General features: G+C 50.0%; 1 protein-coding gene across 2 annotated transcripts in view; it reads right to left on the bottom strand.

Moving 5' to 3' along the window:
* The window catches only part of TMEM63C (transmembrane protein 63C), a 30,198-nt gene extending 15,851 nt beyond the window's left edge, over positions 1-14,347 (bottom strand). The window contains exon 1 of one of the 2 annotated variants that reach the window (XM_029964325.1): positions 14,320-14,347. The gene's annotated coding sequence lies outside the window, so the exon portion shown is untranslated. Of the gene's footprint in view, positions 1-552; positions 637-14,319 lie in introns of those variants that run through there. The other variant, XM_008924954.3, reaches the window with a different exon arrangement.
* Positions 14,348-26,657: the final 12,310 nt, after the last annotated feature.

Here is a 26,657-nt window from a genome sequence, read left to right as displayed (position 1 = left end):
AGAAACTTACCTCCAAATACCCAAACCAGTACTTTTCTAGACCATTCGTTCCAGCTAAACTCACCTTTTATGGTGCTGCTCTTAGAAAAGTTTATACAAATTATACAGCTGCAGCATTACCATTAAAATAACTATCGGGAGCAACCAGCTAAAAGTAAATCATGTAGCTGCTCTAGGTTCAAAACATGCAGCAGAAACAGTGAGAGCAGATTTCTGCTCACGCGCACCAAGAACAGCTTGAGCTCAGACCTGTAGGACATGTTCAACTTCCCTCTGGTTGGACAGCTACATTTTTTGGTATACAGAGTTATAGATCACAGGAACACTGCAGTTCACGAAGTCACTGTGAAACCCCTAACCTAAATTTTCACACCACACATTTTGCAGTACGCAGGTGACAACACTCTGTGATAGTATCTGAAAGGTTCAACCAAACTCACAGCATTGCCAAAACAGTTCCTGTTCCCAGCTATGCCACTACTACTGTGCTTTTTCCGATCTTAAGGGCCAAAGGAGGAAATATGGTTGCAAATAACAGAGCTGGGTGGGTACCTTCACCTCCAGAAGGCGTCAGGACAGCTTCCCGTTAGCTGTGTATGAGGCAGTGCCTCTAGATGCCAACCACAGACAGGTGTCCCTCATCCGCCCTGTTCCGGAGAGCAACAGCAATGGACTAGTCAAGAAACACAAGAGTGGACAGGGATGCAGTTGGGAAAATGAAGCAATAACATAAAGCCAGAAATTGCAATATATGATCTATTCATTATAGGTCTTAGAGGAAAGATGCTAAAATAGGGTTAGCAAACATACAGAGCAATAGAGACAGGCACTCCTTCTTTCTTCTCTTCTTGATGGCTGTGAATGGACAATGAGTGTATGAGATTTGTCATCAAAACTGATTTGCTGGATAATTTCTATGACGCATTTTCAGTGTATAAGGTTTGCCTTGAATATTCAGTGCCCTCTTTGTTTTGTTGATATACCAGCATATGTTTATTCTCTCTGGTTGGGTGGGCACTAATCCAGAGAATCAGATTTCCAATTAAAAATAAGGCATGTCTTAATTGCGAATACAATTTTTCAAGATTTGTCTTTCCCTTGAAGCATCCTGCCAGCAAACTCATTTGCTAGGGGATTCACAGACAGCTGGAGTAGCAAAACATCAAAACAAAGTCTTAGGAGCACTGAGATGACTAAGCTGAGCTTTCCAGCATGCCTACACACACCCAGCCTCAGTGTCCCACTCTGGTAGGGAAAGGGTTAATGATTTTGGCTGGTGGGTGGGCAGCCAGAGCACAGGGCTGCTGATGGAGCAATCGGTGGCTGAACAAAACCAGCAGAAAAGCCAGGCTGAGGACCTAGACCATGCCTCCTAGAAAACAAGCGTCTGTGCTACCCGACTGCCTCTGCATCCTTCTTCCATCACAAGTCGATTTTGGCCAGGCTGCAGGAGGGGAAAACAAGGACCACTGTAACAGGGAGATCACGTTCACGCCTTGGTGTGCACAGAACCAGGCAGGGAGGCAAACCTCCAGTGTCCCACCCCGCGGGACTGCAGTGACCGACCTTGCAGGACTGCAGCGAGAGGGCAGGACACCTGAGCCACTGCCACTGACTCAGCACGGCTAACCAAGTACCTCAGGATGGGAAAAGGCTCATCAACATTCTGCACTGAGCTCAGCACACACCCCAGTAAAGACAAATACGGAGCACGGTGACCTCTTATTTCTGTAGCTCAGCGCATGGCAGAACAGGCCACATTTGTCTCTAAGAGAGATGAGCACAGAGGGGATGGGACCACAGACAGAGCCCTCCAAAACCCCACAGAAGTCCAAGGCTCCCTGATTCTCCCTTCACCCTTTCCTCTTAGACTCATGGCCTCCAGGTCCAAAAGGCAAAGAGAGGTTCTGGCTGCTCATGGCCTGTGAAGTGAGCACATGTGGGAAAGCAGCATCCCTGGGCACAGCTCTTTCCACCTGCTTCAGTATCCCCAGGAAAGGCACCTGTACAGGAGACCAACACCACTGTGGCAGCGCTCTACCTCCCCTGGGGCTGTGACCACAGAGACTGAAGCCAGACCCTGCTGGGGAGCCAAGGTGCTGGATGCAGAGAGATTGATGGCACAGACTATTGGGGTGTCCTGTGCAGGGCCAGAAGTAGGACTCAATGATCCTTGTGGATCCCTTCCAACTCAGCATATTCTATGATTCTATGACACCGACACTGGTGTGAATGCTGTGCCCACACCCTGCGAGGCCATGGCATAGACAATCCACCAGCAGAAGACCCCATCCCATCACCAGTAGGACATGGGACATACACCAGCCTGTTCTGTTAGCCTGCTGGAAACCAGATTCATCTTCCAAACAAGGAGAACCAAGAGCAGCAACATGGCTGGTGGGCAATAGAGGCTGGGGTTAGTAGGGTTTGGAGGCAAAGGACCACTCTGCAGCAACAGATGACTCCTAACAGGTATAAAACACCTGCTCAAAGACTACTTTTGTCATTGCCAATGAAGATATGATACTCAGAGAGGCCAGGAGGACTCGTTCTCATTGATCCCACTCCCTCCCCACCCATACCCACCACTCAATGAGTTCAATGAGTGTGCGTGCACGGCTGAGTGCATAAATCTGCTTAAAAATGGTGTAGATAAACTTCACCTCCACCAGAAAGCTCTGGCACTGCTCTCCCACTGAGAAGCACAAATGCCTGCCAGGCTCATTGCCAGCCGGGGCAGGAATGCAGGGGGAACAGCCAGCCCATGAGCCCACTCAGACCCTGGGGATGCAAAGCCCATGGCGAGGTTCTTCCCCTCAGTGGTGAGCCTGCCTTCGGCACTGCCACTCCTATCCCCAGTGCTTCACCATTCCCAACCTGTCCTGCCAACACTGTCCATATAAATAATGTAACCCATCAGGAGGCTGAGACTGATCCCATTTTGGGGAGCCAAGCAAGTTTTTCTCTGCTCAGGAGTCGTAGGTTGCCACTACCTTCAGGAAACCCTGTGCAGGGTCATGCTGCCCCAGGGACTCACCTGAAACCAATACAGCATTTGAGAGCCAAACCCTCCCCTGCCACGTCCCCCTGCAGTGGCTGCCACGTCACCTCCAGCTATCTGTTCTCCCCTTCTTGCCCAGCACCACCATGTAGAGTGGGGTTTTGGCACTTGGACAGATGAAGCTCCATAAGTTTTTGAAGGAGAAGACATTCCACTCCCCAGCCTCCCTTGAGACTGTGTAGGACAAAATTCTGGCCTTCCTCTGTGGTACCAAACAGCCACCTGCATAAGCCCCTTCTCCTGTGGGCCAGGCTGATTTGCTGCAGCGCTCCTCAGCACAAATATAAAGCCAAATCCCAGGCAACCGAGAGCAAACAGTGCTTACAGTGAGATCTACAGCCAGAGAGATTTGTTTAGGCCAGTGCGTGGGAGATGCTGTGCACAGAGCAGCTCTTCTCCAGCGCCTCCTCCACACATGTGCTAGCCAGCGGCTGCTGAAGCCAGCACACTGAGATTGGGAAGGAAGAATCGGAGCGGAATTTATTCGTTCCACCCCCAGCCATTTTTGCCACAATTGACTAAGCTGCCACTGCAGGCTGGCTCTTAACCCATGTTTGGTTTGCATTTCCCTCTCCTGCTGTGCACACAGTGTGCTGAGCCCCTCACACCACACTTTGTGTGTGCAAGGCACCAAGCAAACATGAGCTAACGGGGCTGCAAGCTCCTAGGGCAGGCGCCCGTCACTCATTCTGTATCGTGCACCCTTGTCCTCTGATAACACTTAAATCAACACTCTTCAGCACAAAGGATTACGTGGGCCAAGCGCAGCCCAAGCAGAGGGTGGGGAGCTGCCGGGCTGCTAATAAGCAATGGCTGGGAGCAGAAAGCCAGAAAAAGCAGCCTTATAATAAAGATGGGACAGACTTTTAAATAGGGCCTGTAGTGACATGGTTTTAAACTAAAAGAGGGTAGATTCAGACTAGACATAAGAAAGAAATTTTCTATGATGAGGATGGTGAAACACAGTCACAAGTTGCACACAGAGGTGGTAGATACTCCATCCCTGGAAACATTCAAGGTCAGGCTGGACAGGGCTGCGAGCAACCTGGTCTAGTTGAAGATGTCCCTGCTCATTGCAGGGGGGTTGGACAACATGACATTTAAAGGTCCCTTCCATCCTAAACTTTTGTATGATACTATGAAAAAGCCAGGGCTGACAGTGGGGGATGGAGACCCAGGTAGCTCACAAGTGGGAAAGGGGCAGGGTATCATCCTGGGGTTTCCAGTTAGCATACACACATGTGCATGCACTTCTATTCAGAAAAACAGTACTTCAGGAAAACACTAACCCTGGTACCACCACATTCCTGCTCCAAGCTGGGACGCTGCATGCTCTTCACAGTCCTTAGAGCAACCTCTGCTCTTGCAGTTAATTAATGATGACACATGCAGATGAGGACACCTCCCAGCCCCTGCCGCCTTTGTGACTGAGGGCCATGGCAGCTGGCCCTAGGGAAGGGTTTGAGTTTCCCTGCAAAGGGTATCTCTGGGCTGCTTATTGCTTGCCAGCTCCAAGACCACAGTATGTGCCCACATACAGCCAATCTCACAGAGGCAGCTTACATTTGGCCTTGAAGACTAGAGGAAAGCACCTCTCAGTACGGCTTCAACAGTGGTGGGATGGCTTCTTCTGCCACCCAGGTAACTGTTCTCACACAGAAGAGGATTTTAAGGCCTTTGTGAAGGAAAGTGCCACCTCCACTGGGAAAAACACTCCCTTGTGGAAACCTATATACAAACCAGGAGCAGCTGTGCCTTGGTCAGACCCTGAAGCTGTCACTGTGAGTCACAGGCATCTTTCACAGTGCCACAAGATGCTAGGAGCACTGTGGTCCCTGGAGATGGGGGAAAAGACAGGATGAGATAGGGAAAAAGCAGCTCTTTCCTGCCCAAGTCCCTTCCGTTGTTTGGGGAGCAGGGAGCTGTGGAAGGTAGAAAGGAGAGTGGGAGGTTCATATCCTGCCTTTTATAAAGCCACCCACTGCAGAGACTGCCAGCTGCAGGAGCAGCCAGCACAGCTATAGCCATCACTAGTGAGCAGAGGGAACTTCACCCGAGGGCAGAGGGAAGGAAATGGCAAGGAGGGGACTTGGATTGTGCATGAAAGGGACACAGATCGAGAAGCCCAATATCACACTGCTTGGGACAGGTGATTCTGGTGGCTTTGCACCCCAGTGTCCTGCCTGGCCAGGATGGCATGGGCCACTTGGGGATGGCAGAGACCTCACCACTGAGCTGGTGGAGAAAGCAGGTGCATTTCAAGCCCTTGCACAGCCACTCTCAGCTGCTGAGCTCCAGCCAGCCCTCCTCACAGCTCATGGCCACGAGCCTGTGGGGTGAGCATGGGCACATGGTGGGCTACCAGGGGTCTGGCACTCATGCTGCTGGGCCCAGCTCTGCTCCACTCCAGCCTGCTGCTCCCTGACAGTACTGGGACCTGGGAGTACTCTCCCACTGAGCACCCTCATCCCACAGCCTCCTAGGAGTCAGTGGGCAGTGTTATGTTGATCTGTCAATCCCCTTCTCCTGGGGCCAGCCATGTACCTTTCTCCACACTGCTCTGGGGGATGCCTTGGTGCCCAGCTACCACCAGCCTCTCCACCCTTCGCTCCTCCCCAGCTTCAAGCAGCCACAACATCTCCCACAGCTGATTCTGCTGCAGGAGCAAAAAAACACTCCTGCCCTGCCCAGCTCCCCTCTCTGCAAGCACAAAAGCTTCCTCCCGAGAGCAGTTCATTACAATGCTATATATATATACACATACACACACACAAAATACAATTTTAGAGCATCTGCAGAGCTAGAACATTTCTATTGCCTGTGCTTGGTGCCAGGAGAAGAGTGAGGTTTGGGCTGCAGCAGGAGACCATGAGCACACCACACACCAATCCTGGCCTTGACAAGGCTTTCCTCCCACCTCTGCCCAGCTTCCGAGCAGATTTGGGTAACACCATATGACTGGGATGAATCACGCCACCCGGGGAGCACGGGAGCTGGCAGCTCAGTGAAGGCTCTGGCACCAGCGAGTTGCACAAGCAGGGATGGCCCCAGAAGATGCTGTGTAAGTCGCATCCAGTCGTGCCAGAGGGATTAGCTCTCAGCACACTGGTTTGAGTCAACAGTGCATCAAAGGGAAGGGAAAGCCTTTGATGATGTACACAGGTGCCTGCAACAGGAGCACAAGGGGAGAAAGTGCTCCCCAAGGCCTGGCTTGGCCACCTTCCTCCCCTGGGGATTCATCCATAGGGGAACAATCAAATCACCACCTATTTCCCAGAGTGTAAGCAAATTTGGTCCTTTCAAAGAAGGAGAGAAGAGACTGAGCCCATCTCATAGTCTCAACACCAGATTGCAGTGCCTTTGCCTGAGCCATGGGCCAGCTGCCTGCCCTCCCACCAGATCCTGCCCCCATGCAGGGCAATCCTGGTGCTGCTTTTCACTGGGGCAGCAGAGGGAGCAGGCAGTCACTCTCCTCTGGTCACTGGGACACACATCCAGCCGCCTTTGCAGCCCACACAGCCTTTGGGGGAGATGAAAGCTGTTGCTGCTGCAGCCAAAGGAAGGTGGCTCTCCCAGGCACATGTGGAGCTGCAGACACATGGCTCTGCAAAGCACTGACGTTTCAGCCTCCTCCCAGTGCGATGGGTGCTCACATAAGGTGACAAGACAACTTGTCACCAACATTTCCATCACCCCTGGGGAATTCCCCTCGCTCCAGTCACGTACCTGCCGCAGGGCACAGCAGAGCCAAGCAGAACAGAGCAGACAGCCCATCACACCCACCAGCTTACTCCCATCTCCTCCATGGAGAGGACCTGGAGAGATGGCCCTGGAGCATCAGAGATAAGGGGGAAATCACAGGACTTTTGGGGCAAAGACTGGGGTTCAGGATCCCCCCCCATACACACATATCACGGGCAGGTGGCCCAGAACACAAGATGAGGGGGACACAGATGGTCAGGAGGCAGACTCTGTTGTGCCAGTGCTGGAGGCTGGCCCTGCCCGCATCTACCATGCTGCCTTCCTGCCCGGCTCTGGCTATGCCCACTGGCCAGCAGCTGCCCACAGCCAGCGCAAGGGGCATTGGGAGTAACAGATGTGATGAAGAAAAACACAAGAAATGGTTTCTTTCCCTTCAGGCAGAGAAGGAAGTGTCACATCTAGACATGTACAGCAGCCAGGCTGGGAAAGGGACAAGGCATTGGGAGGAGAGAAGCTGTGGGCTGGGAAGCACAGCATCGCCCAGAGGATGTGAGACAGATGGCAGATTTGGCAGCAGGGTGGTCACTGAGAGACCTGCAAGCTCTTTCTGCTGCAAGAGCAAGCAGAAACACAACACTGTGTGAGGGCTGTCAGCCCAGCCTGGCAGGTTTGCTGGGGGGGTCACATCCTTTCAAACGAGCCACATCCAACAGGCAGCATCAGACACTTCATGGGCAAGTCAACCTTGGGAAAAGGCTACCTAGGATTGGGGGGAAATGGGAGGGAAGGCAGAGAGATTGTCCTTGATTTCTCTTCACAAGCCTGCCTTCCCTGCACACAGGGCACACAGCCAGGCTGGCACTCAGGGAAGGGCTGAAAGCCCCTGCGCTGCTTTGCCCACTTGGCCAGCAGTGCAGGGTCCCCAGGCAGCCAGCCCCTGCCCTCCACATCATCACTGCTCACATGGAACAAAAAAGAAAGGGAAATTAAACACGAGGCACTGCAGCAGACAGCTGCAAAAGGAGCTTCCCCAAGTTCATGCCCCCTTCTCCTTCCAGGGCACTTTGGGCACAGCAGAGCCAGCAGCAGGAATGCAGCCGACTGAAGAGACCTGGGGACCCAGAAGGGATCAGTGTCCCAGCAACAGCCACTGCAAGCCTCTTCACAGCCCAGCAGCTATTGAGACCCCACCACAATTAGCAGGAATCAGACAGGCTCTATGTCCATTTCAGCAGAGATGCTTGGGGATGGAGCATTGATATGGAGGTGTTTGCAGAGTGGCTGGGTGTCCTGGCCCTGTCCCACTCAAGGCTCTGCTCAAGGAGGGAGAGAGCTACCATCCCGCTGACACAAACACTCTCCCCGCTTTCCATGTCTTGAACAAGGTGGGCCCTGAGGAGCAGAGAGTGTTCCCCAGCATGTTCAGGGAACATGCAGCCAGCCTCCAGCACTGTATGGTCATAGTTTCTATAAGTCCAATTACTAAAGTTTTGCATAGCGAGCTTTATCCAGCCCAATCAGAGAATGGTATTTGCAAAAACATCCATCCCCTGACTTTCCTGAAACAACTGAATGAAATCTGAAAGTCTTTAAAATACACCATTCTCAGGAGGTGACGCAGCCACTGCAGCTCTTATTATCAGTATTTGCTTTGTTGGGGCTTTTTTCTTGTTTTTAAAGAAGGAAGAGTTTGATGAAATTTCATGGAAGAAAACATAAGAAATTAAAAACTTAGATAAAATAATACTAAACTTGATGAAAATCTCCCAACAGAAAAATCCAATGAAGCTGCTTGATGAAAAGATTAGCAGCAGTAATATGAAAGGAAAAAGCAATAAAGAGGACTTGGAACCAGAACAAATAAAAGAATTATGACTCTTGGAAACATACATCTGACTTAAAAGTAATCAGATTTTGTCTGAACTAAAAACTTTTTAAATTAAAAGACAGCCAATTTAAAACTGGAAGTTCTTACAACCTACACGCTAAGACCTTAGATCCCTCTCACCAGTGAAAAATAAATCAGTAGAAATTCATGTAGTGTGTCCTTGGTGCCAGATCTGCTCATTGGGAGCTAAAGCCTGATGAACTGCAAAAATGGCTCTGACAGCATCAATCTTTTTTGAAAGCAGAGGGAAAAAAATGTTTCAATTAACTTAGTACATGGATTAGTTTAGTCAAAGTTCTGAAAAATTACTGCAGGTTAATGCAGGAGAGCTTGGTTCCCTTTCAAAGCCCAATGAAGATGAAGTGTGAGAGGATAACCTCTACTAGTTCTGAATTCCTAAATGCCAGAAATAATCAGGATATATCACTGGCTATATTTTACATCTCCTCTAATAAAATTCTCTTCTTATGATATGGTATTATAGTAATACAATATAGTATAGCAGTATAGTATTGTTAAATTCTTTACATATACAAATAATGTTTTCATAAACTTTTTCTCTTTTGTTTTGTAGATCCATACATTTTAAGCAGTTTTATTTAACCAATTAGAAACCACTTTTTAAGTGCTCGCTTTCTGCAATTTGAATTGGACTTCATTTTCCACTGAAATACAGCTGGACCAAATTTATAATAATGATGTGATATCTAATAAGAAATACAGCACTCACCATTTTGTAATGCAAGTAGTATAGACATTAAATATCTAAATAGCCATATATTATGCTGTAAACCCACTCACATAAGCATGGTGCAGCCTCCTGCTTAGCCCTAAGTACCACATCATACTCATCAGTGAGAATCAACTTGTCCTTAGCAAAAGAGCAAAAGTGTACAAGCATAGCGAGATTAAAAATAGGTATTTAGGTTTTGGCTTTCTGATCATTAATTTAAATTGTGACTTTAATACATCCATCCTACTCAGCAGAAGGTCAAGAGCCAAATGAGGCACAGATCAAACTTATTCTGAAGTCTATGAAGTTTGGTTTGTTTTTCTGCCCTCTTTGCCATTACACTTCCATATAGTTCTGCCCTCCCTGAGAAAAGTAGCCCAGAAACACAACGACTAGTGCATGTCACTAGCCTGGAGCCTGCAAACCCTGGGAGTCTCCTACTTGTGTAGCTCGCATACTCAGGGGAGCAAGGCAAACCTCAACTTCTGGTCATTTCTCCAATGCTGCCTTGGTGACTGAATTTGTCAGAAGACAGAACAAATAAGCACAGAAGTGTTGAGGCTGAAGAGAGATCATCTAGTCCAGCCTTCCTTCTCAAAGCAGGGTCGGCTAGAGGAAGTTCTGCAGGGCCATGTCAACGTAGGTTTTGAATATCTCCCAAGTATGGACACTCTGCTCCAAACCACAGCAATGCCAAGAAGACCATCCCAACCTGCTGTTGGAACCAGATCCACCAGCCAGGTGTGTCCTAAGCCCCATGTTACTAGGGGCTGTCCCAGTGCCAGCTGGGATCCCAGCTGCTCAGGTGCCCTGTGGCCACAGCCAGCCACTTCCATGCCTCACAAGTCACCCCTCAGCTTCCCAGCCCTCAAACAACCTCAGCACCTCAGCCTGTGCCACTTTCCTGATGTGTCATCCTAGTGTGGGTAACCTTGCTGCATGGGTAGCAGAGCAAGAGGATTCCTCCACAAGGGTCACCTTGGCTTGGCCAGTGCAAGGTCCCCAGTCCTTGTCTCAGGATACCACAGGCTTACTTTGGAGAACAGCTGGGAGCCACTGCCCAACTACCCTTCCAAACCTGAGGTTTGCCCTAACTCGCCCCACGCAGCTCATCTGAATTTTAGTCTCTCCTTGTCCATCCAACACAGCACATTAAGGGCCTCATTGTCTCAATTTCCATCACCTGTGCCCCAGCTGCCTCCTACCACCAATTCCCAGCTAACAATAAAGTGCTCTCCAGTGAAGCAGGTTCCCTTCCTTTCTGTCAGGAGGAATTAAAAATTACATGATGATGTATTTTTCCACCTTTCACAGCCTGCTTTTCAGCACTTGGGGAGACAGTAGAGCTTGGCTTGTTCAGATCCTGCCTTCCTCTCAACTCACCCACAAATCTGCAGTGACAAGACTTTGGTGCTGGGGATAGGGGAATCGGGTCACCCAAAGCTTCTGCATACTCCCACTGAACAGGAGCACTGAGCCTCTCTGCTCTGGGATTCCATTTTAAACACATCTTTATTTGAGATCAAACTACCACTATGAAAAGCCCCTCCTTGGTCAAAATGGTACCCACAGCTTCTCACGGGCATGCTGCTGGGAACTACACAACTGATTCCTGTGTTGAAATGCTTCTATGCCACGGTGTTCATGCTCTCCAGAGGCTGGGCAACATTACAGCAATTTCAATTAGGAAGTCAATTTCTCGGGCAAAAAGGTTTTCTCTGCAGCCCTTAGCATGGCTGCAGCTCTTAAGCCAACACAGCTATCATCCAACAGAGGGCTATACCAGGACAGACAAGGCAGGACAGCACGGGGGCTTAGGTAACGATCAAAATGAGTCATAAAAAGCAAACCTGTTGAGGAGGTGCGAGATCCAGCCATGGCTGAACTGCCACAGAGTTGAGGGTGACACATGGACCAGGGCAGAAGGCTGGGAGAGAGAAGCCCATACCCCCTGTCAGGCTACTCTACCTCACCTTCCTCTGCTTCTGCACAGACCCACTGTGCCCTTTCTCCCCCATTAACCAGCAACAATAGTAGACTGGACGATGGGAAGGGCTATGCACCTCCCTGGACTGCTGTCCCATTGTTCCTGTAACAGTGTGAGTAAATTGCTGCCATTGTCCCCACCTAATAACAAGGTGTGATCACAGCCTAATTACCGTCTCAGACATATTTCAAGTAGTAACTTCAAGCCAGCTTTGAAGAGGTGTCTAGGCACCTTAAAGTGCAGGTAGATGTCAAGTGGGATCTTCTAAAGCTCTAAGATCTTGTTTGAGGTTGATACCTGGTTAGGGACTGAATGTGATCAAGTTATAGCTGAAGGAAATTGGGACTGGAGCTGCTTCTCCTGAAATAATCTCAACGCAAACCTGCTCTTACTCTGAGCACAGTGTATCAAGCAATGCAATGTTTTCTTCAAACTTGGAGCTAGGTACACAAAATATATTTACAGCAACTAAAGTAGGTAAGAAATGCATAAGTGACAACAGTAGAAGGCTTTGGTGTTTATAGGACTCATGAAGGAGTCAGCATTTGCACAGCACACTGATGTTTGCCTAAGAGTTTAGGTGATTGATTAGTTTAATATCAGTTGAATTCACTTGTGGGTGTTAGAAACATTTCTCCCTCTCCTTGCTGCTTTGGGAAAGCTCTCACAGTCTGTTAAGAGAGGAGTATTTCCTGTGAGAAATATTTTAAAGCAGTGACACTCCTTCTTTTACAACTCTGCAGATGTAGGCTCTGAAGCTGTGCTGAAATCTGCCTTACGTTCCTTTGGCCCAGAAGTCTCTGCATGGAAGGAGGGCAAGTATTTATCTGCGAGGGCCTATGCACATCCCTGATCAGCATCCCCAGAAAGCACTGCTATTTCTGTTCTGGTTTGCAGGACCACCCTATGCTTCCCATTGTCAGCAGACAGCAAACCAGAGATAAAATAGTTAACTTCGGGGAGAGCTTTAAAGAGGGGAGCAGTTACAGAGTGATTCAAGTGTTATCAGGCAAAAAAAATAAAAGAGCTCAAAGGCATTAGAATGGAGTTTCAGGAGCCAGGATGGAGCCATGGGAAGAAAGCAGAGGTTTAAGCTGAAGGGAAGCCGGAAAAGCCCATATGTGCTATGGAGTCAGAGGCTGCAGGGGTGCCGGCTGCCTCCCTGCTTTTATTTATTACTTATTTGTTTGCCAGTGGCTGTTTGCCAGGATACTTAAGACAAATCCTTCCTGAAGGAGCTGCTTCTGCTTCCCTCTCCATCTGTTGCCCAGCCTTGACCACCACTTTGCAGGGCAGCAGGAAAGGCAGTGAGGCCAAGGCTCTGATCTGGTATTAGGGTCATTCTTTCTGCTTTCTATTTTTTCCACTTTCTCCCCTCTGAACAAATACTGCAAACCACTACAACAACACCTTTATCCCAAATGGCATATTTTGCTGTCTCTCTGCTGCTCAGACAGGCAGCCTGACGCTCATACAGCATCATAAATCCCCAACATGGGGCAAAGTGCTTTCTCATATCTTGTTTGCCCACCTGGTTTTCCCACCACACCCTGCTCCCCCCTGAACTCTCTGAAAGGGGAGAAGGCAGGTATGTGCAACAGTCCTGGGGATGGTGGCTAAACAGTTAAAAGGAAAAAGATGTTCATGCAGAAATAATATCTGCCAGCCAGACAAAGGTCTTTCTCTCTTTCTCCTGGATAACACTCCTTCTATTCAGGTTTCTGAATAGCAAACCTACTGTGCTAGAGAGGATGGGGAAGCAAGTGAGAGAGAAGGCAGGGCCTTGATCCATGGACAGATCTGGATGAAGTTGTAAACTGGGGGAGAGCAGCTTGGCCAGAGCATTAGATCATCCCGATCCAACAGCTCTCTCAGAGTCATCAGTATCACAAAGCTGGAGGGAGAAATGGGGAGAGGTTCCCCCTCCTCTCTCCTGCCCGTACAAAGCAGATATAGCACCATCAGGTGTGGCTCCCAGAAGGAGGATTCTGTGGCCAGGATGACGTGGGGACCAAGCAGAAGCCATGACATGACACAGTGGTGGAGTGACATTTTATCTCGCATCACAGGACAGTGGTGCAAGTCAGTATGTGTGCACTGGGAAAGGACACTGAGGGGCTGGGGCTCACTCCCTGCTTCTGCCACCAACTTGCTCCAGCAGCCCAGGGAAGCCACTGCACCTTGATGGGCCTCAGCCACCCATCAGGCGGGCGGACACAAGCATTAATTAAAACCACTTTGCTACGTGGTCCAGGATGAAGGCAGGCAAACGGTGGCTAAAGAGAACCAAGTACCCAGATATCTTCCATAAAACCAACTCGTTCCTGACTCCCGGACCCGCAGAGCGGCCCCCGTGCGCTGTCCCGGGGCTGCCCGAGGCGATGCTGGCTTACCCCCACGGTGAGCATCCCCCGCCGCAGTCCCACGCGGCAGGCGCAGCTCGGCGCGGGCGGACCAGGCTCAGCCCCAAGCACGTTTCCCCCCCACCCCATCCCTATAGCCAGGTCGCGCCCCCTGCCCGTCTGCATCCCAGAGCGCCCCAGTCCCCCCTCCCGGAGCCCCGCCGTCCCGCCGGGACCCCGCCCGCTGCCGCGGCGCCGCCGGCGAGCCCCGCCGCTGCGCTCTGCAGCCCGACATGCGCTCCCGCCCTGCGCCGCCCCCGCCCCGAATCTCACCTGCTTGGGCCCCGCCGACGCTTACTCCGTGCCCGCGCCCGCCGTCCCACACCCCGCAAGGCTGCCCCAGCAAGCGGCCCGGCCCGCACCGGCGGAAGGGGATAGGCGGCCGGAGCCGGCCCCGCCCCGCCTCCCCGCCCGCCCCGCTGCGCGGAGAGCCGTGGTTCCCGGGCTGCTCTCGCCGCCTCGCCGGTCCTGGGGCCGAGGGCCTGCGTGCCGAGCTCTGGGCCCCGCGGGACCGTCCTCCGGCCCAGCCCCGCCGCGCTCCCTCACCGTGTGTTCCGCGGCATTCCGAGCGAGGGGGCGAGGCGCTGGCCCGGCTCGAGCCGGGAGCTGCCGCGGAACCGCCTGGTGCGGGTAACTGCCGCGTCCTCAGGCTAATTTCTGGCTGAGGCTGATGCCGCCGCATTCCGCCGCTCATCAGCTTCCGCGGCGCTCAGGCTCCTGGATGGCCTGCCCGCGTGTCCCTGGGAGAGCGGAACGCGCCTCCGGACGACAGCCAGCGCGCACGTGGGTACACGGGGGGTCAGCCTCCGACACAGTGGCAGGGGCAGATGGGTGGGTGCATATGAGACCTCAGCAGCGTTTGCAAAACCTCTCCCCTTGATGCAGCATTGCTCAGCTGCTTGGCATGGGGGGCGGCAGGGGTGGTAGCAAAGAAACTTGCTAGGGGTTTTGTTCCTGCAGAGGGTCCGTGCCTTCCTGTCATCAGGAGTGACCGGCAGGAGGGACAGGGACCTGACCCCACCAAGGTGCAAAGGGGCTTTGAGAGCCTCGTTTTCCTTAGGCATCCCACCCTGCTCCCCATTTCTCCAATCTGTGAGGATGCAGGCAGTGCACTTTATGCTGGAGAAACGGACAGCAGCACATCCAGGGTTGCAGTACTGGATGTCTCGCATGGCTACCAGTGTTCCCCAACGATGGTCAGAGACACCACCTGCAAGTGAGCTACCAGGCTACAGTCACCAGAATGTGACTGCAGGGAAGTCTCACTGATATCCCGGTTGCTTCATTGCTCCCGCCTCCTATGGGTGGCTTGGGGTCCCACATCTGTGGCTTCTCCAGATGCCGAGTAAACAGTGTTGTTCTGCAGCATCCTCTGAAGGCTTGTTTGGGCTCATTTCATCTCTTTATGGTCTAAGAAGCACAGTTCAGTGATTAAGCTCCAGCCATTTAAAGAACCTTCCAGTCTCACAAGCACAGCCATGAAAACCATGAGAAGAAGCATCAAGAAACTAATGGAAGATAATAAGCTGCCATCCAAGAACCTTCCTTCATACTGCAAGTGGAAATAGGCTGGCACAGCTCATGGACCATGAGGAACCAAGGGGTGAAAGCAAAGTGGCCCCCATAGCGTCTTTCTTTTTTCAGGCTACCGAAAGCCGAGGTAGCACTCAACTGATTTCTGGTCTGCTGACGTATGGTAAAGAGAACAGGTGGGCTACAATGCCTATTCACTATTCACAATGCTACAATTCACTATAAAGGAGACCTTTATCTCCAGCCAGTGACTTCTAGGAGCTACTATAGCCAAAGCAAAATATGCCTGAAACTTTAGGGAACAGCCAAATAAAAAAAAGACCTCCAAATCACTTTCACTGCCATCTTCTTCAGCCATATGTATGATGTGAATAATCCACACAGCTTGCCCTCTCACTCCAGACAAGCCAGTGTCAGTCCTACAGCATCACCAAGGCTTGGAGACCTTGACTGCTGCCTTGCATCAGGGGACACTCAGGAGAGAGCAGACATGACTGTGCCAGCTTAGTGCAACATGTGCTCTGCAAACACTGAGCAACAGGGGCTTGTGGGAGAAACAAATCTGGGGGGATTTTCTAAAATGTCTCGTGACTGTGATCTGCCACTGGGTCCCCAGTATTTGATACCCTACTTCTCAGAGAGTGAAGATTGTGTTTTTCATAAGCCATGGCTTCTCTGACCTACTGAATGGAAACCAACATCCTCCATCACTTAAACTGGCAAATGCTGCTGGGAAATCTTGACTGCCGAGCAGAGCTGGTAACCTTGCTGCTGGAATGCTGCCCCAGTCCCAAAAGAGTGAACACCTGCTCCCCCTCCTTTGGCCTACCAATACATCAGGGATCAGACAAAGCTGGACAAATCTAGCCTGTGCATAAGCCATTCCCTAGGGATATTTATTCTTCCTGCTTCTGGCACAGATTGTGCCTAGTTTAGAATAGAATAGAATAGAATAGAATAGAATAGAATAGAATAGAATAGAATAGAATAGAATAGAATAGAATAGAATAGAATAGAATAGAATAGAATAGAATAGAATAGAATAGAATAGAATAGAATAGAATAGAATAATAACCCAAAAAGGAAACATAGAGGAGCTCAAACAAGGAGAAAAACTCCTTTGTTCCTTCAGTGGCCATGATTTTGGCCCAAGAAGAGCCTTACAGATATGGTCTCACAAGGGCTCAGCATCCCATGGTTTTTAAGTCTCTCCATACGCCTGGGAAGCATAAGCAGTGTGTGGCTCAGCCTCCAGCTGTGTGTGTGGAGGAGCTGATTACCTCCTTCCCACATTGTTTCTAACCCTGCAGCAGTGCAGGAGAGACATGGAGCTGCAGCCACAGGCAGCAGGGGGATGAGGCACAAGGAGCTGCTTTGCAGCTGGGACTGTAGCACTGCATCCTGCTTGTCTGTGTGATGCTTCCAATCACAATTCCTCTTTTCCATCATTTGTGGCTTTAATATTTAAGCTGAATTTCTCCAGGCAGGCTCAGGGACTCTGGCTGAATTTGTCTAGACACATTTCAGGCAAGATAGTGCAACTGTTCCTGAGAATAACATCTGGAGAAAAAGACTAATGTGTCTATGTTTTTTAAAAAAGCTGTTGGTTTCCCCTTGGGCAGCACCAGTGTCTCTGAGGTTTGGAGCCAAATACTGGCAAAGGTGTGGCCTTTAGCTGGGGATGTGTCTGAATACCCCTGTGGAGCTGGTGCATGTGGAGCTGGAAAACTGCAGTTTGCACAGACTAGGGGCAGACTTGAAGGGTCCGGGAATGAAAATACCCTTTAGTCCCTGATCCCTGCACCCAGCCAGACTGTGTGTCTGTGTCCCTGGCTGACAGCCCAGACTGGTATGGCATGGCACTGCTGAGATGTCCCCATGCTGGCTGCTCCACAAGGATGGGTGGGCCAGCTGCAGTGCAGCAAGCGTGGCCTGCAAGCCCTTGACCGGTGTTTGCCTTTAGGCAACCATCAAAGAGAGCCCTGACCTCCCTAGTGCGGGGGTGGGAGCCAGTACGGGGCTTCGTGGGGCTCTGTGGTGTGGGCAGGGCTGGACACAGCACCTGGGAAGCAGGGCTTGGAATGGGCAAAAGCAAAATGGCTGGTGCTGGCATAGCACAGCCCTGGATGTGGTCCCAGACTTTCCTACCTGCAAACTGCTTCCAGGACAGAATTGTCTGTTTCCTTGGAGGGCTCATGGAATTATTACATTTTGTTCATGCTTCAAAAGCAGGAATGAATTTGTTCTCATCCCTGGAACAAGTGGGGTATTACCCTCTGTGTAGAGTTGAAAGCTCACACCTGAGGAGGTCGGAGCTGCGCCCACCCTGCGGTTCTGGGTGGCTTCCCCCTGGCAAGGGCTTCCTCTCCCCAGACCTGCCGGCCTTTCCCAGCGCTGCCTGCCTCTTTCCCGAAATACCTCCTGCCTGCCGTAACTAAGGAAACGGGGCTCCTGTCGGCAGCAGTTCCTCGTAGTGCGGACATTGCTAAGTCTCGGAGCGCGGGGGAGCTGCGGGTACACTGCGGGCTGAGGCAGTGCCAGCCCCAGCCCGGCCGGGGCCCCCGGGCTGCCCCACAGCCCGCTCCCAGAGCCCGAGTGCGGGGCAGCGCCTCCCGCGTACACAGAACCGCAACCCCTGCGCAAGGGAGGGCTCTGTGCCCTTCACTGGGCCTGCCTGGTGGGGACCTCCGACCTCAGGGAAATGCTTCTCCCTTCCCACAGGAGACCGTGGGACTCACGCTTTGCAAAAGGAGAGGCTGGCAGAGCTGCAGCAGAGGCTGAGCCATCATCACACCAGCCACCTCAGTTCCGTTAATTAAAAAAGTTAATTTCTTAATTTTCAAGTGCTCACCCTGGACCTTCTCAGGGCTCTTCGAAGGCAGCTTGCCATTGGGAATAGCTGAGAAACTGGGACCATAGCTGCTACGCTGGGAAATCATCTCTCCCCCATGCCGGCTCCCTCATGGTTTGGTGTCTGCGTGCTTATAATTTCAAATCTGCTTCAAAAATCACCTACCACCTAGGCTGCGTGACCATGCACTAATCAGTTACATTAAATATGCTAATTGGCTCTTCCCAATTGCCTGTCAGCTGGGACGGTGTGGTTCAGTGCTTGTAGGCACGAGATTTCTCTGTGGCTCCAGATCTCAGTTTTTTGGCTGACCTCAGTAAGCAGGTATTCCCGTGATGCTGCCCAAACACAAAGACATCTGCCTTGCTCCAGAAGACACCCTGGCTGGGCCCTCAGCACAAGTTGTCCAAGTGTCTGATGCAGCTTAAACCCAGCATGCCCATCTAAACAATTACCATCCCCAGCCCTCCTGGCTGTCAGCCACTACTGCCTGCAGCAGTGCCTCTGTGGATACTCCCACCTGCTCCTGTAAAACCACAAGCCACTGATGCAGCTTCTTGCTTGGGGCTTTCCTCTCTTCACCTCAACATCCTGCCACTAACCAAATGTTCATCCACTTTTCCCTCCCCAGATCCTGCCTCTCGCAACATGGAGCACTTTGCTCACCTTTTTGAAGAAGAACCCATTGGAGAACTTCTCCTAGACATTCAGGTTTGCACTTGATAGCACCAATCCAGCTTTTGTTCATCAAACATCCTTTGTATTGCTCTGCAAATAGCTAGTCTACACTTCCCCAGAGGTCAGACCAACTGCTCACCTACCCTGTCAATGCCATTCTGACCTAGCCCCATGTCTACTTTGAAAGCCTAGGGAGTGCCATGTTGCTTCTTTGTGGTCTGGAAAGAGATGCAGAAAGGAACATGAGTCCATTTACTCTGTGGAAAATACATCTCCCTCTCTTAGACATATGTCTGTTAGAGAGAAACAAATTAATGCATTGTTATATGGAGCTTGAAGTGGAAGTCATGGATCAGAGCGAAACATTTTCTGGAAATCTCAGGGAAATGACCCCTCTGCTTCAAGAGGTGCAACTGGCAATTCCTGACAGAGTTAAAAAAGATCTAGGCTGAGCACCTGACCTTCTGAAGGTCAGAAAATGGCATTTCCTGAAGCAGAAAATGGCATTTGTGATGATGTCTAGAGCAATGAAAGATTTATTGCAGATATACCAGGGAAAAGTGATGGTAGTTTTAATGAGAATATCAGTGGATTATAGATAGGGGAAAGATGCAAGCTAGCAGGCTGAGCTGGGAGAGGCAGTGAGGAAGATGCACATCAGGTAATGAACCATACTGTTCTGGCCAAATGCAAGGGCTCTGCATGCAGGCTGTGTCTCTGCCCACATGCCAGCCTTCCTGGGAGAAAACACTCAGTGCACTGATGTCCTCCCTGGCTAAAGCAGTTGCCAGCAGCACAGCTAGCTAATGCATGGGGGCACAGTCCTTTGTGAAAGTCATTAACACTAAATAGGCTGTCTCATATACTAAATATTCAACAAAACCATTTTTGCTGAGTAGCTCATTGGCCTTTCCTTTATGTACAGAATAGCATCAGAATTAAAAAAAAATACCAAAAGAAAAGAAAAAGAAAGGGCTGTTCTAGGTCAGAAAAGGGATTTATATAGGCTAGTATTTTGTTTCTGAAAGTGGCTGGCAGCAAATACCTTGAGAAGAGCATAAGAACAGAGCAGAAGGATGATGCTCCTATAGTGTCCTCTCCGACTCACCAGCAAATGCATCATTCTTGAAAGAGATTCAGAAGCATATAGAAGGTGGGCATCCATAGCACCTTGCAGCAAGGTGTTCCCTGGTTAAACCACATATTGTATGAAAGGCACAGTGTCCCTTGTGGCTCTTCTGATCTGAGGAGCTACTTTCACCCACTTCTCAGACTGGATCATGCAGTCAACATTTGAGCCTAATTGACAACAAATAATTATTAATTTCCCTGCTCATGCTGCTGTCTTTACCTGTGGTTTTACTGTGTGTATAATTTATCATCTTCAACTAATTTCATCTTTTATGAAGACAGGCTGAGAGAACTGGGGTTGTTCAAGCTGGAGAAGAGAAGGCTCTGGGGAGACCTTACAACAGCCTTCTGGTACCTAAAGGTGACCTACAAGAAGGGTGAAGAGGGACTTCTTACAAGAGCATGTAGTGACAGGACAACAGGGAATAGCTTCAAATGGACAGTAAGTTTAGATTAGATGTTAGGAAGAAATTCTTTACTGTGAGGGTGATGAGGCACTGGAACAGGTTGGTCAGAGAAATTGTGGTTGTCCCATCCCTGGAAGAGTTCAAGGCTAAGGCTGGATGGGAATTTGACCAACCTGGTCTAGGGAAAGGTGCCCATGCTCATGGCAGGGGGTTGGAACTAGATGATTTAGAAGGTTCCTTCCAACCCAAACCATGCTATGATTCTATGGTTCTATCCTTTGCAACACTTTTCTCCTTCCCCTCCTTTCAACGTGCACTGAAATGAAGGCGTCACTCAGGTGGAGATAATGGGGAGTTTATCAGGATGGAGTTACACTGGGGGGGAGCTGGGAATGCTCAACTGAACTGAAACCAGAAGGGAAATGTGAATGAATGACATGCAATTAATGGCTAATACTGCCACCCCATGACAAGCGGAGTCCTGAAACACTGGTGATCACTGCTGATCGCAGCCTTGTTTCTGGTCCCTCATCCACCTTCCCACTGCAGCTCCCGAGCAAAAGCTTGGAGGACTCCTGGGGCACATTTAGCCGTGTTGCAACAGAGCATGAATCACTGCAGCCGGTAAGATTCACATCAGATGCATCTTTTGTCCTTCTGTACTGCGGACTGCAGTTCTCATCAGTGACAATTTGGGGAGCTGTGGGTGGGGGCTGCTCTTCAGGTGGATCCTGTTCTGGGAGAAAGTGCTGCCCTCCCAGGGGAGATCACAGCTGCAGGGCTGGGGACTCCCCAGCAGAGCTGGAGAGGGCAGAGATCTCTCTTGTGCTGTGATGCTTGGCTTCCATCCCACGACCACAAATGACCTCCATGTGCGAGACCGTGGGCAGGCCAGCGCTCCCGTCCCGTCCCTCCTCCCGGCCTCTTCCCTCTCCCCTCCTCCCGGAGCTCCCGGCGGGCTCCCAGCGCCATCTGCCGGCTCGGCCCGGCACCCCCGCCACGCCCGCGGCCCGTGCGGTGCGGAGGGCTGTCCTCTCCCATGAGCCAACCCATCCCCAGCATCCCGCGGGCTGTTCCTCAAGAGGCGACAGACTCACAGTCAGACGTGGACCTGCAGCTCTTGGCTGCAAACATGTCGGAGAGAGGCCAGCGGCAGCCCTGGAAAACCGTGCAGAGGGCGGTAGCTGGGTGCCCTGGGAGGTCCGACGGAGAAGGGTCGGGGCTGAGAGGGTGCCTGGAAAGCCAGTGCCCCCTGCTCAGAGCCCCTCTCATGCCAGCGATCGCCCCAGTCTGCTGGCTCTTTCTGGCCCCGACAACCCTCATACTTTCTTTCACATCACACCGAAGTTCTCTCCATCCCAGCATATTCACCTCTTTTGCTCCTGTTTCCCAGCTCATTCCCGTTCTGCCCTCCACACCCTGCCAAGACTCCTCCTGTCTGAGCTCTCTACAGGGCTCACCTTGGCCCTGGTCCCTTCGAACTCCCAAAGAGACTGTGCCCCTGTTGTGCAGCCCTTGCTCCCTCTGCTCCCTGGGTGCAACGTGCCTGCTACCCCCTTCAGCTCTATGGGGCAGCACCCTTTCCCAAGCTGTGAGTGAAACAGATCCTGGCTTCTCCTTCTGGCAGGCATTTTGGAGACCTAGGTGCTGGCTGTGCTTAGCCGATATCCACCAGACAGGAATCTGAGAGAAGCAAGTGAAGAAAAGTCTGGAGAAAGTCCAAGTCTCACTGCTGTGGAACTTCTCCCTTATATTTTTTCCTCATTTTTCTGTTTTCTCCCCTAACTCCTCAGTGGGTCTTCAGAGGAGAATAATTCATCCTTCTTGCTGTTAACACCGTGATCTTCAGTAGTCATCCCCTGCAGTCGTCTCCTGAGGAGAACCACCGCTTCTTCAGTGCAGTCCTCTGTTTGATTTTCTCACTCAGTCACTGTTCCTGCAGGGAGGGAGAGTATGGCCAGAGGTGCCATCCCCACAGCAGACACCACAGTGACTCTGTAGGCCTTGGACTACGATTGTTCTTTGGAGATGTCCAGAAGCTTGGGGATAAGGGAAATTTCAATCTGATAGATGCATGCTCTTTCTTCAGGCAGACTGATGTGTAGTTGCCATTGACACAGTACCATCAGCCTAACCTTGATCTTACTCAAAGCAGTACTATGGTCTTCATTTGTTTGATATTAAATACATCAAGGGGTTCCTGGAAACTAGCAAATAGCTACCCGTGATCAAATTATGCCTTTCTTTTCCTACAGCTGAGAAAAGAAAGCAGCATCTCAATTAGTTTTTCTTCGCTCATCTGGGGACATAATATTTCTGGAACAAGGTTTACCCTTCAGCCCTGCCCAGCCCTGAGGTGGAATTGGCCTCAGGGGCCTGCGGTTTGCTCCCAGCATTTGTAGGGATAACTTGCCCACCCAGAGCCCCATCCCCCTGGCACAAAGAAAGAGTTGCTTCCTCTGGAAGTCCATATGACCTGGGGGCTGGGAAAATGTGAATGTGGGGCTGCCTTCAGCCTCCTGAGAAGAGAGCCTGGTTCTGCCTCTCATCCTCTTCCTAAACAGGGCTTCGAATTTCTTCTGTTAAAGCAAGCCAGATTTGCTGCAGGAAAAGATGCTGTTTCTCGCCACTAGGGACAGAGAGCTGCCCAGAGGGTGCTCTGGCTAGTGATGGAGCTGGACAGGTGTCTAGTTCAGAGCTGCACAGAATGCACCTCCACCCACTCAAGCGTCAGTGTGGGAATCTCTTTCATGTGGGCACCTGGCTGGCAGAGATAATGGCCCTTCTTCTGCGCCAAATCCAGGGCTTAAACATGTGCTTGGAAAGTGAAGTACCTGGACTCCATCTCCTCCTGAATCTCCCACAGTTTGAGCCCAGTGTCTTTCATACCAAGTTGCTTGATGGGATGGGATGGGACCATCTCCTTCAGTGGAGCTTGTCAAGCTTGTGTATGGCATATGGGAACAGAGAAAGGCAAGCTGGCGTTTTACGTGGCATTGGGTGGCTGAAGGCATGGTCTCTCTTCCCAGTGCTGTGAGTGTATCTAACATAATAGATCATAAATGGAAACTGCACCCACTGGGGCAGGTGGAAATGAAGCAGGCAGGAGTCTGGCCCTCCATATAGTAATCAAGTAGTCAGTTAAAATCATTGCCACTTGGAGTGTGGCTGGGGTGGTGGTTGTGTGCAGTGCATGTCGTGCACTAGCTGATAGCTGGCATTTTCACAGAGTAAAAGTAATTTAGAAACTGCTCTTACAGATCCACTGGAGGAGCATCTTGATAGCAGGAGCAGCAGCCATGTGACAGTGGGGAGAGAGATCGCTTCTCCCAGAGCGCTGCTGCAGCAGGCAGGAGGATTAATCCAAGTCTATTTTCTGGAGTTGGTTTAACACTGTGTTCGTTTATCTGCAGCTTCTGCAGATATGAAACATTTCATATTTCAGGTCTGATTTCACTGTTTCCAAGGCTGAAAGGCTTTTTTCTCTAGGGAGCAGCAGTTCTACAAGAGAACAACAAATAGGAGCCCTAGGGAAGCAGCAGAGGGAAGGAATATTTTATCTTTAGTAACTGGTCATTTCCATTTTGGAGGCAGTGAAAGAAGAACCATCTGGTGCATGCTGAATATTCACAATGTAAACAATTACTTGGTTATGAATATGTGCATGTGTTATTGTTATTTATTATTTATAGGATTCCCTAGGTGTGCATGACACTTCACAAGCAGAAAAGAAGACCAGGGCTCCTGCACCCTGATGTGGCCAGCATAAATTTAACACAATGTTCAACAGCATCAAAAGACTGCAGACGAGGGTTGGGCAGCTGGCTGGGAGTGAGAAGGAAGATGCCAGCCCTGTGAAAAAGGGCAGTGCACAATTTCTGGAGCAGTAGCTGCTTCTGCTGGCAGAAGATTGCTTCAGGTGACCATCCTCACATATTCATGCCTGTTAGTTTGGGATTTAATCCTCCCCTGCAATAAACACCATTTACATTTGTTATTTTAGTTTTCTACTCCTTAAGACCTCTTTCCTGAAGTGTCCTGCCTGGAAATGACATAGAATGTCAGGAACCTCGGTCCAATACTTTTCCTTGTTGTGGTAGTCACTTGGGAGTAATGAGACTGCTCAGTTGGCTTGAGCTTTATGCCCCAGGACCTTCAAATCAGTCAGCTGAAACAAATGTTTTTAAAGATGTTTTATTGCGTACTTTTCCTAATAGTCAAAGTATCTTGAAAGCAAGGAGAAGAGTCCAATCAAGTCCCAGGAGGACACATTGTTGTCAGGGTGTAATACTGAAGCCTGCTGGGTATAATGGGAATTAAAGAGCACTCAGATACCTGCAGAGGATGTTCAGAGGAAGGAAGAAATGCCTGTAGTACTTCCACCTTCTCATCCTTCCTTTTCTTCTCGCTTCCTGAACTTTTTTATAGGGGTTTTTGCCCCAGCATTCAGCCATTCTTCTGGTGCTGAGCTAGTATTGTGGGCAGGGTTTGATGAAGGGGGCAGTTGTAGGCACTTGAAGGGAAGAATCTTGAGTCTCTTAGGGGAAGACTTCCCACACTATTATGGGGACAGAGCTCAGGGGCATTTGCAGGGCCAGGGGGATGGAGGAGTGAGTGGACCACAGTGAGGGACAACAACCCCAGCTTGGGCTCAGGGCCATAAGTGCCTTACCTCCCATAACATGCCCTTCCTGCCTGTCATCAAAATTTTCTCTTCCTGCTGTTACGCTCTGATACACTGAACTTTACTTGACTGCAAAACTTTGTTTCCTGTCACCACCAGCAAGTAGCAAATGAGTCAAATGTTGATTTTTGCAACAGCTTTCCTGACACAACAGGGTGCACCATAAATTCTGACTTAGTGCACTTGTTTCAAACAGACCTGGTGCCCCCTTGCATGGGCCAGCTAGAATGGACTACAGCATCATGAGCAATCCGATATCCCAACTTTTTGGAAACATGTTGGCCATTTGGTCTTTCTCCTCTACTCCCCCAAAAATATTTAGATGACTAAATATGACTCCAAGAATGAGGGAGATAAGTTAGGAAGGACAATGAAACATGTAAGGACTTTCACACAAGACAAGACAACGTTAGTGACTGCTCTGATTTTTTGTGGCCAGAGCTCTGTATTCCTGTTGATCACCTGTAAACAGCTGGCATCTCACAGTCATGGGACTCCTCCTGTTAGTCACCACCAACATCAGAGGAATGTAGCCATTGTGACAGCTCCATGGTTTCAGGAGAAGCAGTCCATGCAGCCAGCACCAGCTGAGGTAGAACATAGCAAAGCAAAGTCAGCTAATGTTTTGAAGGATGGTCTTGCTTGTACCCTGGGCATCACATCCTGTTTAAAAATAAATGCTGTAAGTTAGAAGATCACTAAGATCATCTTAGAAACCAATTAATTTTTTCCTTGTCTAAATATACCCTCGGTGCTCACTGTACTGGGGACATCTGAGTCTTGGACATTTTGGCAGAAATGACAACAACCTGGTCTGTGGGGAGGCATTGCTGTTCAGATGTTCAAGAGCTGGGTTTAGTTTGATAGGCATAAAACATCTTTTACAGACTACTCAACAACTCATGCTTCATTGGAGGCAATTGACCCTTTGCCAATAAATATTTCACTTTGTCTTCTGAAGTGCTAGAAATCCATTCACTAAAGAACATTTTTACAGGGAAAGGTGGAGAACAAGCCCTTTTGAAGAGTGGAGTTCTAGATGTATTCCCTCTCCCATTCCATTCCTCTTCTTCATTCACATGGCTTCTTGACTTGAAAATGTCTCTCAAATACAAAGATACAGTAAACCACAGATATGTCGTCAGGTGGCAGATTATTTACTCATTTACTTTTGGAATTTCTGGATTAGTTCTCAATGAATGCCACTATCTTGAATCATTACGTGTCTCTGCATAAAGACCTTGCACACCAAGCATTATCTCCTGGCTTAGTTCTACACTGAATGATAGGCTGGGAGATTTGCAATGAGAAAACAGCAGCTCCATCAGCCTGGGGAAGGTTCAACACATTGAGGCAGGAGGTTTGGCTGTATAAATACCCTCTCTTTCTCAACACTGTCCTTGAAGGAAGAAGGGGAAGGCAGTTTAGAGATTGGCCAGATGGGAGCTGAAAAAGAGGTTCAGTAGTTTAAGTCATAAATTGAGATACAGCACATCTTGACATTGTGCTAAAGTCATGACCTCAGGTCAACCTTCCCTTTTTAATAAACATCTTCCTCATAGAACCCCCCAGCACAACTGGCAATCTACATCAAAATAAT

This window comes from Manacus vitellinus, unplaced genomic scaffold (assembly GCF_001715985.3).
Source record: "Manacus vitellinus isolate BGI_N305 unplaced genomic scaffold, ASM171598v3 scaffold_6_pilon, whole genome shotgun sequence".
NCBI lineage: Eukaryota > Metazoa > Chordata > Aves > Passeriformes > Pipridae > Manacus > Manacus vitellinus.
This window is presented reverse-complemented; position numbering and strand designations above follow the sequence as displayed.